General features: G+C 46.3%; 1 protein-coding gene across 21 annotated transcripts in view; it reads left to right on the forward strand.

Moving 5' to 3' along the window:
- The window catches only part of BCKDHA (branched chain keto acid dehydrogenase E1 subunit alpha), a 446,963-nt gene that overhangs the window by 334,050 nt on the left and 101,052 nt on the right, over positions 1-11,861 (forward strand). The gene's annotated exons all lie outside the window — the stretch shown is intronic.

Consider the following 11,861-nt stretch of genomic DNA (forward strand, 5'->3'; position numbering starts at 1 on the left):
GGTCTAGCAACAATGTGGGGCTATGAGAAATAAAATAATTGTTTCTGTTAAAATAATTTTAAAAAGTAGGCCACCTCTAGAAAAATAGGGGTACTCGATTACAATGGTCATAGGCAAGATAACTTAAAGAAGTGGTTCTGAACTCTGGCAACTTAATAGAATTATCTGGAAGCTTTCATCTTTTCTTTTCTTTTTTTTAACTTCTTATTTTGAAATAATTTCAGACTTTCAAAAGTTTTCCAAAAATAGAGTCCCCATAGAGTCCCCATATACTTTTCACTCAACTTTCCCAAATATTGTTTTAGATAACCACAGTGCAAACATTAAAATCAATAAATGATCACTGACATTGTACAGTAAATACATTGCAGACCTTATTCAAATCCCTTCTGTCTTCCCAGTGATGTCCTCTTTCTAGACCAGGATCCAATCCGGGATGACACATTGCATCTCATTGTTCTGTCCTCTCAGTCTCCCTTAATCTGGGACAGTTCCTCAGAATTTCTTTTGCCTTCATGACCTTCGCATTTATGGAGAGTACTGGAGTTATTTTGTAGCATGGCCCTCAGTTTGGGCTTTTCTAATATTTTCTCCTGATTAAACTCAGATGATGCACTTTAGACAAGAATAGCACAGATGTGATGCTGCGCCTTCTCCATGCATCATATTAAGATGCCCTAAGATGTCGATATCTCTGATTACTGGAGATGTTAACTTTGAGCACTGGGCTAAAGTTCCTCCACTGTAAAATGGCTATTTTCTTTGGAAGCATTTTTAAGTGACCAATACTCCGGGCCACACTATGGACCAATCAAATCAGACATTCCTGGGAAAAGGCACAGGCATTGGTAGGTTTTAAATGCCCTACAGGTGACTAACCAGCATCCAGGATTGGAAACCCACAGCTTAGACAGCGAAGATTAGAATCCTGGAAATCAGTCAGGAAGCCATTCCCTGGGCCCAACATCCAGTTCCAGACACAATATTTGGCATGGGCCCATGGTAGGGGAATGGAAGGCCAGAAATCTCCTGATTGGGAAAATGATGGGGAGTAGACTGTTGTCCAATAAAAAGAGAAGGCAGCGCCAGGTGCTCACAACTGTAATCCCAGCACTTTGAGAGATCAAGGCAGCCAGATAACTTGAGCTCAGGTGTTCAAGACCAGCCTGGGCAACATGGTGAAACCTCATTTCTACAAAAAAAAAAAAAAAAAAAAAAAAAAAAAAATAGCCAGGCATGTGTAGTACGTGCCTGTACTCCTAGTTACTTGGGAGGCTGAGGTGGGAAGATTGCTTGGGTCCAGAAGGTTGAGGCTGCAGTGAGCCAAGATTGCACCACTGTGCTCCAGGCTGGGCAACAGAGCAAGATCCTGTCTCAAAAAGAGAGAGAGAAAGAGAGAGAAAGAGAGAGAGAGAGAGAGAGAGGCAAAATGCTGAGTAAGGTGTCCAGCCCTTCTGGAGTATTTTCTCTCCAGACCTCAGAGAAACCTGCATTGTAGAGAAAGCACACACCCATATAATTTTACTATCATAAGCCTGATGTAAACTCCTAATTGTCACTGAGAAGAAGGAAATTATAAACCATGTGATAGAAATATATGACCACATATGCAGAGATGTACACTTCCGGGTATAGTTGCATGAAAAATTCACGGAATCCGTGTCAGAGGTACATGACCTCCCCTAAACCACCCTGCCCTCCCCACTTGGTCCTTTGTCCTTAATCTCTTCTGAAGTAAGAGAATAAAGACGGTTGTAAATTTTACAAACTAGGAATGTGTACAAATCTCCTGTCACCTGGCTGTTTAAGCAAGAGGATAGTGTGCTGAGCCTCCCTAGAGTTATTACCTTGGGTTCTCCGTAAAGGAATATCATAAATCCCCTCCTACGAGGGACCATCTAATAACATGCAAAAGGAAATGCCAATTTCACCAAAACCCAGAGGCAGGAAGGACCCTGACAAGAGCAATCCCTAAGGCATTCACATGCCTGCCAGGGTCTGGTGCTGCTGGTGCAGAGGGGACTGCTGTTGGCACTAGCTGAAAAAAAAAGAGACAGCAGCTCTAACACTCAGGGGGTAGTAAGAAAAGAACTCACTCAATTCACCTTCAATTCTCACAAGGCCAACAGCCTTCCATCCTCCCTGTGGGGCCTCACTGGGAGGACTGGCACATAATTAAATGCCAATACATGGGTAAAACAATTTACAGAAGGGTGGGATCAACTGGGTCAGAAATGGTTGAAGATTTCACAAAACGGGAAGGATCTGGGTTAGGCCCCGAAAGCCTCAGCCTTAGGAAAGCAGAGACAAAGAGAAACAGAAGCCTAAGAAAAGCATCCAACCCTCCTGGCGGATTTTCTATTCAGACTTCAGAGAGACCTTTATCATAGTGAAAACAAATGTCATATAATGTTACTATCCTAAGCCTGAGATGAGCTCCTAATTGCCACTGATGGGAAGGAAATGACGAATCGTGTGATAAAAATACACAACACATGCAAAGATGCACACTTTGCACCACTCTAGATGCACAAAGATGCACACAGGCCCCACCGGAGATGCCAGTTTTGAAGAGGGCCCCCGGAATAAGAGTGGGTTTGCAGATGTTATTTTATTTACTCTTCTCAAACATCATATGAGGATATTTCACAGGAGGACGCTCATCTTCAGAAAGGGGAAGTAACTTGCCACAGTTGTTAGTGGATGTGGGATTAGAACCTCAGTGAGTGTAACACCGGAGCCCGTGCCACCGCCGTAGACCTGAACAGGGTATGTGTAGGGAACAGGTAGGAGTGGAGAGAGCTAAAACAGAAAGAACTGATTTTAAAACAGGGAAGTTAGGTAAACTTGCTAAAGGGGGATCATATGTTGCAGAGGCATGAACACCAGACAGACATACAAACTTGATTTTTGGATTACGGAAAAGCCACTGAAGGTTTTGAGTAAGGGCAAAACCAGTCAAAGTGAAACCTTGAGCCAAGACAAAAGAGGGTGTGAAAATGGGGTTCTGGGTTCCTAAGCTAAAGAGATGCCACCAACGACAGTGAAGGAGCCATGAGATGCGTGGAGAAAGAACTGGATGGAGAAGCTGAAGCCCTGGTTTAAATGGAAAAAGTCATAAAGTAAGGACATGGCTATGGAGCGCAAGTTACATTCTCTCTCTGCAGTTTGGTCTCTCTTCCTCCATAAATCACATGGAGTGAGAATTAATCTCTAAATGACCCTCAAGCCTTGCTACTCAAAGTGTGGCCCACCAACCAGCAGCAACGACATGTCCAAAAACTCCTTTGAAATGCAGAATCTCAGACCCCACCAGAAGGATCACAATCTGTATTTTAACAAGAACTTGGGGGGGCCTGTGAGCACATTAAAGATTGTGAAGCAGTTCTCTGAAATGTCTTCCAGTTCTAAAATGCAATGATTTCACTCTCATCTGAACTTTGTTACCTCACAGGAGAAAGAAGGAAAATAGCATATACATATTACCTCATTCGTGACTTTCTCTTAATCCTAACAGCCTCTTAGACTCGCCCACATCCGGGTAGAGGCTTCAGGAAAAGCCAGAGAGGCAGTACTGCCACCTTGTGACCATCATCAGAAAATGCACCTAACTCTTAACCGGTCTCACCAGTCAAGGACGGGATGGGGCTGGAGCAGGGAGGGTTTAGGGGATGAACTCCAAGTCACAGATGAGATGAGAGAGTTATAACCACCCACAAAAACCGGAAGTAACTGTCAGAGGGGGTTCAGCCTGCATCATAAAGAAATGTCCCATTGCAAAGGACAGTTTTTATAATACTTACTATGTGATATCAGTAGGAAATGGTTCCCGGCCAAGCTCTGCCGTTGTAACCTTAAAACTTACCCTAACAGGTATTTTCAACGTCAGCCTCAGCCTGAACTCCGCCAGTAAACTCGTAATTTTCCAAGGAAACTTACTGTACTGTGACAGTTCTTTTTCATCCTGAGACAAAACGTGTCTGATTCACAGTCACTGAACCTCATCCTACTCTCTGTAGGCTGTATAAGTCTAACAGCTTTTCATACAACCGACCTTCAAATATTGGTTTAAAAAATTTAAAAAAAAACCATGTGCCGCCCATACCACCATTCCTCGGCCGTTTCCCATGTGGGGTCACCTGAAGCCCCACACCCTCTGATCACGTTCCCATGGGCAAGTGAAGCGCAGTAACAACAACAGACACTATGAATCCTAGGAGTGTTCCCCAGAGCAGCAGAGCCACAGGACCCCCGTCCCTGTCCTGGTGCCTCACCCCTACCTAGAAGCCAAATGCCACATCAGCTGATCCTGGGGACGCTGACTTTTCCTGCTTATGCCACTGCTCAGTCATCCCACACCTGTGCAGGTGTCTACTTTTTATTCCTTTTTATTTGTAAGAAATATTTATTGGAGGCTTGGCACTGTGGCTCACACCTGTAGTCCCAGCACTTTGGGAGGCTGAGGCGGGTGGATCACGAGGTCAAGAGATCGAGACCATCCTGGCCAACATGGTGAAACCCCATCTTTACTAAAAATACAAAAATTAGCTGGGCATGGTGGCGCACGCCTGTAGTCCCGGCTACTCGGGAGTCTGAGGCAGAAGAATCGCTTGGACCCAGCAGGTAGGGTTCACTTGAATCCCAGGTTACAGTGAGTTGAGATCGGGCCACTGCACTCCAGCCAGGTGACAGAGCAAGACTCCATCAAAAAAGAAAGAAGAAAGAAAAAAAGCAAGCAAGGAAGGAAGGAAGGAAGGAAGGAGGAAGGAAGGAAGGAAGGAAGGAAGGAAGGAAGGAAGGAAGGAAGGAAGGAAGGAAGGAAGGAAGGAAGGAAGGAAGGAAGGAAGGAAGGAAGGAAGGAAGGAAGGAGGAAGGAAGGAAGGAAGGAGGAAGGAAGGAAGGAAGGAAGGAAGGAAGGAAGGAAGGAAGGAAGGAAAGGAAGGAAGGAAGGAGGAAGGAAGGAAGGAGGAAGGAAGGAAGGAAGGAAGGAAGGAAGGAAGGAAGGAAGGAATATTTATCGGAGCCTGCTGTGTACTGTCACTGGAGAGACAAAGGTGAATCACACCTGGTCCCTGCCTCACAGAGCTCCAGGCTATGGACGGAACCCACTCAAAGCCAGACCATTACCATTCAGTGAGAAACACCGTGACAGACATCAGCACAGGCTTCTCTGATGTGTCTCACCAGTGCCCTGTGAAAAATCTGCTGTTGGTTTTCTGGGATCAGTTTTTCTCATTTCAAGCTCAGAGTGAAAAAGAGAATGCAAATGTCCCTGATGGTCCTTTGTGCAGTCAGGGGGACCCGGCATGTCCTCCTGGCTAATCCAGGGTGCTCAGGGCTCCCACTTCACTCTGAACGTCCTCTCTCCCATCAGAGCTCACCACATCTGCACCTGCAGTAGCCAGGTAGCTGCACACTAACAGAAAATCCAGCAAGTCAGGAAACTTACTTTATTCCTGTAACTTTGAGGCTGGTGACCTTGTGACATTGAACTAATCCTGTAACTTCCCTGCACTTTAATTTCCACGTCTGTAAAGCAGGGCAGGTGGATTCGGTCACCCTAGGTGCAGCTGTATAGTGAGAGCTCCTCAGAGGCAGCAGCACACCTGATCTCAGCATCCACCGTCTAGCAAATACCAGGCACACACTAGGCACTCAAAGCCTCACTGAATATATGTGTGAATAAATGACTATATGAGAGCCATGTGGATCATGTTCAAAGTCAACAAATATTTTGAACGTCTACCAAGTACACTGTACAAGGGGAAATAAGTAACCCAGGCAGGGTAGTGTTTTCTCCCAACTTCCCCTTACCTCCTTCATGGGGAAAGAAGGGCCTCTGTATGTCAGACAGACTCTTAACACAAATAATGTTCTCAAGATGCATTGTAAGAAGCTATCATATTAACAAGAGGAAACTCCATTCGTGTTGGGGATGTTTTAGTCAATGGATCTGAAGGACCCGAAGCCCCCTCTGATGACACACAGGGTGCAACACCCACCCCAAGTGCATGGAGGGGAAACCAGATGGAGTGAACTGACAGGGAGCAGGACCTGGGAGAACAGAGGGGTAAAGAGACTGAGGCACCCGGAGGAAGGTCTGAGGAGGAGTTCCTGGCCCCTGCAGTGACCTCAGTGTGGACTGATGCAGAACTCAGCAGCATAAGTAAAGTGGCCGCACCAGGCTCTATGCATACATGGGATCATTTTTTCAGTAAGATTTTCTTTCTGCTAATGGGCTGCATTTTCACACACTTTCTAATACATCAGGCCCAGTTAATGGGTTACAAAACCATCATTCCATTCAACAGTCATTTATAGAATACTCCCAAAATGCCAGGCCCTGTGTGAGTTCAGGGAATACAAAAATGAACACAAACAGCTCCTGTCCTCTAAGATCCCCATCCACTGAGCTCCAGGGGGCACCTCTCCTACAACACACCCCTGCTCTGCACGGCCCTCCTCTCTGCCCTCCACCAACACAAATCCTCCCCCATCTCCAGCTCAAGTTCCACCCGACCAAGTTCCTCTCAGTCCCCATGCACTCCTGCCACTTTGAGAGATGACTGCACTCATATCTCTAGGCTTTATAAAATGGATGTCATCTCCCTGCTTAGACTTGAGCCTCCTGAAGGCAGAGACCATTTTTAGAGTTCCAGAACAAAGCCACATCCGTGATTTGCATCAGAACAATCTTAGGCCCAGCCTGAGTCTTCAGCTTGGACACAGTCTCCACTGCCTAGCACAGTCCCTGGCCCCTGCAGTGCTTTATAAACCCTGCAGTAGCAAAGTCCACAATCAACTCTGCATCAGTCAACAGGCTGGGACAAGTTGAAAACACAGAGAGAGAAGAACAGTCAAACAAAAATCAAAGGGCTTTGACTTATGCCTTCCCTCTTCCCTCTTTTCAGGGAAACAAAGTCATGCCACCTGTTCTCGCTCCTGCCTGGAGGCTTCCAGGGAGGGCTCCCTTGTTTGCCTTCCCTTCAGCCCCCATGAATATCACCCAGCATTCAAGCCCAGCCTCTCCTCTCCCTTTGCGCACGTTTCCTAAAGTCTCAAATAAATGTCAAGTTTAGTGAGTGCTGATATTCTATGCCCCTAATGTTTACTTAAAGTATTATTACCTTTCTTCTTTTGCCCGGGGCCATTTTCAAACAAGGGCTGGAGCCAGGCGCCCCAGCAGCTGGCTCCTTCCCTTCTGTGGCTCCTATTTCTCAAACCCTCTGGGACCTGCAGCTCTGGGGGTCTCTTCCCCCAATCCAGTTCCCTCTCCTTTGGACCAGAACAGCTAAGCCATGGCCACCTTCCTGATGGACACACAAGGAGGCCCGGTGTCACCCACTGCTCCGGGGCGGTGTTCTGGGCAGGGGAGCTGCCTCTTGTCCGGGATCCTGCTCTGCTGCTACCTTATGTGGCTACAGAATTGAAGGGAATTGTGAAGAGAGAGAGGACAGAGCAACTTCCCAGGCAACAACACTACTATTGCTGATATTTTGCCAAAGATGGGAGTAGGAGGGGAAAGAGACCTTGTCAATGTCTCCTCCACCAACACGTAACACCCACTTTCCTGCCAAATACTCAGATAGAGAAGGTCATTGAAAGGTCCAAGAAAATTCAAATGAGAAAAAAGACTTGAGGAAGAAACCATGAGGCACTGGGGTGTGAGGAGGCTGCAAAGGAGTACAGGAGAGAACTGGCACGGCTGCCAAGTTATCAGTCACCTTCTCATGTTCTTAAGAATGCTGCATTTCTTTTGTTTGACCAGTTTCACCTCCCAGATTCCCGTAAAGCACATGGTCTAATCTGTTACCTAACAGCAGGAAAGCATGATCTCACCTGTTCTTGCCCTCGAATAGGAACACTGCCCTGGGACTATACCGCAGACCACCAGGATGAGCCATCCCCGGAGATCAGGAGCCCCCAACTGGGAACCTTTCATACACTCTTCAAGCAACACACAGCTCCACCGACAGTCACAATAAAAATTACAATCTCTTCCCTCCTCCTGTTGCTACCACTAATGCTGATGTCCATGGTCTCTAGCAGCCCGAATCCAGGTAAATAAGACTGTCTATGAAGGGGAAAACGTGGGGAGGAAATGGAGCCAAACAGGCCACAGGGGCATCAAAATGTAGCCCTTTCAGCTACTGGACTGGGAGCAATTGAGCCTTTCTCAGTGCCAGTTTCCTCATTTACTGAAAGGAGTAAACTGTACTTACATCCAGTGTTGTGAGGGTTAAATGAAATATTGTATGTGAAAATGTCTGCAACTACAGCTGGCAAATATATACATATGTACATATTGGTTCAACAGATATTTGCTCCCATGCCTTTGCCTCTAAGCCTTTTCCAGAAGAGTAATGCATTTCCCCGGGGTCAAACTTGGTGGCAGTAGTGGGAGGGTATTGAAGGCAACCATATGTTCATAAAAGATAAGGAACTCTTTGCTTATATTCTTTGTTTGTTTGTTTGTTTTAAGATAGGATCTTACTCTGTCACCCAAGCTTGGAGTACAATGGTGCAATCATAGCTCATTACAGCTCAAACTCCTGGGCTGAAGCAGTCATCCTGCCTCAGTCTTCCAAGCAAGTAGGGCTAGAAGTGTGCACCACTCTGCCTGCCTAGTTTTTCTTTTTTTCTTTTTCTTTTTTTTTTTAGAGTCAAAGTCTCACTATGTTGCTCAGTCAGATCTCAAACTTTGCTTGTATTCTTTACATTCTTTAGAATGCACCAAGCATGCACATATTTTAATGCTATTTAATGGTAGCTAATAAACGGAAGAAAATCCTGTCACCAGGTGGTGTCCATACTTGAAGCTTTAGCCACACCAAGCCCTGCTGCAACAGTGCACCATTCGGGTAGCAGACCTTTGGCTAAGGCTTTCTAATCTGCTCCAGTTTTCACTACAACCAAAGTGGCCAAGCCCTTTGCAAAGAAACAATGCAGAAGAGAGGTTAGCCCCATGTATATTTCCACCTGGGAGCACCATCTCCCCAAGGGCCACATTGAGGCGAAACAGCTTTATTACATATTTAGTGTCTCTTAAAATCAGGAGATGTTCACCCTTCTCCACTCCAATTTCCACCCTTCTCCACTCCAAGTTCCTAGCTTTGTAGAGAGAGCGCTCTAGAAGCTGCTGAGCCCCATAGCCCTGGGACCTAAACCCCCATTCAGGAAGGGAAGGTTTTTCCATCACTGTGACAGACACCCAGGCTAGTGTCCTCAGCCTGGACTCAAAGCTCTAGCCCCAACCTCCGTTTCCATTGCAACCCCCTCCACTCACTAAAAATTACTCTCTCTCCACCCAAACTAGACTGTTTGCCCTTCCCTGAACAGAGTTTGTGTTTTCCCACCAGTTCAACTTTGCTGATACACTCAACTCAAAAACCATCTTCCCACAGGCCAGACAAGTGCTCAGCTCCTCCCACACCCAATCACTCTCCCTCCTGAGAGCCGGCTTAGCCCTACTGGACACTCTCTTCCTGCACTTATCATCTGCTGCCTTATACTGAAGACCTTCCTGTGTCTCTCCCGCCTCCACCCACTGCCCTTCGAGGCTGCAGCTTCCTTGGCCGCACGGACTGGTGCACTGTTGCCATATCCCTCACGCTATCTAGCTCAGCACTCAGCAAACATTAGCTAATCGCAAGAATGCACCCTCAGGTTTCTAAATCAAACCAGGGCTTCATAGCAGCTCTACTGACATCCGGGCTGAACGATTCCTTGTGGTGAGGGCTGTTCTGTGCACTGTGAGATGTTCAGCAGCATCCGCGTGGCTCTCTCCACTACACGCCAATAGCAGCCTCCCCCCTCCCCCAAGCACCCTCTTCCTTTGTGAAAGCAAAAACCATTTCTAGATATTGCCAAATGTCTCCTTAGGGGAAACCACCCCCAGTCGACAACCGTTGCTCTATACCGATAGTTCTCCACCTGGCCATACATTTACACTCATCTAGGCATTTACCCTCAGGCTGGAAGTCACGGGGGCCTAAATCCAAATTCTGGTTCTGTCACTCCCTTTGCAACCCTGGGCAAGTCGCTTCACTTGTTTTAGCCTTTTTATCGTCTTAAGATGAATAAATACCACTGCTCACACCGACTTGTTGTGAAGATTAGATGAACCGCAGAGTGACCTAGAAAAGGTTCAATAAATGGACCGAGTGGAATCTCTAAAGTCGCTCCTAAAGCACTAGGGTGAGGAACTGGGGGAAAGCTCGCTGCGCCGCCAGGGGGCGCCATCACAAGCCACGTTGGTGGGTGGCGCCGGGCTGGAGCCTTGTTTCCCAGCCAAGCAAAGTTTGTAATGCGGGCCTGAGTCTGAGCTACTTAGTGGCTGGAAGAAATAATAGCTCCTCCATTCCCAAAATAAATCTCAAAGTAAAATCTAATCTTATTTTATATCTTTTTTTTTCTTTTTTTTTGAGATGGAGTCTTGCTCTGTTGTCCAGGCTGGAGTGCAGTGGCACTATCTCGGCTCACTGCAACCTCCGCCTCCTGGATTCAAGCGACTGTCCTGCTTTAGCCTCCCTAGTAGCTGGGACTACTGGTCCCCGCCACCACACCCAGCTAATTTTCGTGCTTTTAGTAGAGACGTGGTTTCGCTGTGTTGGCCAGGCTGGTCTTGAACTCCTGACCTCAAGTGATCCGCCCACCTCGGCCTGCCAAAGTGCCAAAGCATAAACCACCGCCCCCAGGGGCTGGCGTTATTTATTATGTCGCTGATATTGTCCACAGTTTGGCCATTGGGAGCTCCTTCTAGTTGGTTTCTGTGACTTTTGACACAACCCCATCATTTTTCAAGCAGTTCCTTACTTCTGGCCCCACAAGATGCTTACTTCTGGCCCCACAAGGCTCCTCTTGTGCTTTCTTGCCCAGCCCTGGATCAGCTATTTCTCCAGGGACCCCTGGTTCCTTTCATGGGAAAAAGATGTTTGCAGACCATGGTCACCAATATGCCTACTGCTAGTAGGTGCCAGTGCTTCTATGCCCTCTAGTGGTCGGAGCTGGGAAATAACACACACGCACACTAGTTTACTGTTACCCACATTTCACAAATTAGGTAAATGAGGCACAGAAAAGTTAGGCAACTTGACCAATATCACAGAGAAAATAGGTAGTACAACTGGGAAATAAAAATAATGACAGATGCACCACAAGTCCTAACAAGTAAAAGTAACATCTTCACACATGCACATTAGCAGAAAGCCACATCCCAATATTCCAGCATAGATACTGTCTTTGGAAAACAACCAGAATTCTACAGCAATAATTGCAAGGATAACCATCATGTACTCAACACCCGCCTGGGCACTGGGATGCCACAGCAGCTCACTTACTCCCAACAACTCTGGAGGGTGGATTTTACCATCCTCCTTTTACAAATCGGGGTTTCAAGAATCAAAGAAGCCAAGTGACTTGTTCAAGTCAACGTAGTTAAGTGACAGAGCCAGTAGCTGAGCCCAAGTCTATCTGGATATAAATTCCATGCTTATGTCACTATATAAGCATTTCCCAAAACTGATTTTAGGTGAAACATAAACTTTGTTTAACTGTGTTTATTTTAATACATGATAGGAAAAAAAAAAATAAGCACACATCAAATCTCTAATTTCATGGACAGTATTGTGTAAGACAAAAATACTTTGTCTTCAGCTCCTGGCCTCAGGTCATCCTCTCACCTCAACCTCTTGAGTAGCTGGGATCACAGGTGTGAGCCACTGAGCCCTGCTAAGACAAGGATGTTTTGTAAACTAAATTTAATTACAAAAAAAGTACGAAGTAAATAATAATAAAGGTGGTAACGCTGTAGAGAAAATCATAAAGTTGGTCTAGAAACGTCTGGGGTCTGGATGACATAA

This window comes from Macaca thibetana, chromosome 19 (assembly GCF_024542745.1).
Source record: "Macaca thibetana thibetana isolate TM-01 chromosome 19, ASM2454274v1, whole genome shotgun sequence".
Classification (NCBI taxonomy): Eukaryota; Metazoa; Chordata; class Mammalia; order Primates; family Cercopithecidae; genus Macaca; species Macaca thibetana.